Source organism: Camelina sativa, chromosome 4 (assembly GCF_000633955.1).
Source record: "Camelina sativa cultivar DH55 chromosome 4, Cs, whole genome shotgun sequence".
NCBI classification, from domain to species: Eukaryota; Viridiplantae; Streptophyta; class Magnoliopsida; order Brassicales; family Brassicaceae; genus Camelina; species Camelina sativa.
Window position 1 is genome coordinate 440699 of NC_025688.1, and position 804 is coordinate 441502.

Below are 804 nucleotides of genomic sequence, written 5' to 3' on the forward strand. Positions count from 1 at the left end.
TTATCTCTCATATTTTTTATCTTCTTCTATCTCAAAAAGTTCCACTGTTAGATAATTCAACGTTCCTTACTACAATCAACCACTAACCTATTCATTTAATTTGAGTTTTAATCGTCCCAACGTCACAAGACCGATCGAGCATTTGCATTACATCATGAGGATCATGTGGAAGTTCATAATTACAGTGATGTATTTTATAGCTTTTGGATCAAGAGGAATAGGCGCCTCGACCGCAAGGTTGAGGATGAAGAATGAAGATATAGGAAGAACTTCCTTCTTGTGTTATATAATTAATCATTCCATCATTAACTATAGCCCTTAATTATGCTCTGATACACCTTGAGATATATGTTGATCGCTTTGTAAAGTCTGGCTCTCACGTGCAATGTGTCTCCGCAAAAGACACGAATTTGGAAGTTGACATATGGACAGCTTGTGCGCCTAAAAGATATTATGAAAGAATGAATATATTGGCTGGGCCTATAAGTTAATTTCAAGCCCAATAACAAACATAAGCATAAGCGAGAGAGATCACGCGTTTATGTATTTCACAACGGTCACTAGATACGCTTTTGTTTCGTTGTGGCTCTCAATCTCATTAAAATCTCAAAAAACAAAAAAAACAAAAAACTTTTGTTATCTTCTCTGGACCGGCGATACTGAGTTCCTTCGAACACCATCATCACCAGGTTTTATTTTGTTTCATCTTTGCTCTTTTGAATTATTTTAGGGTTTTTTTGTGATTTTTTTTTTTTTTTTTTTTTTTTTTTTTTTTTTTTTTTTTTTTTTTTTTTTTTTTTTTTT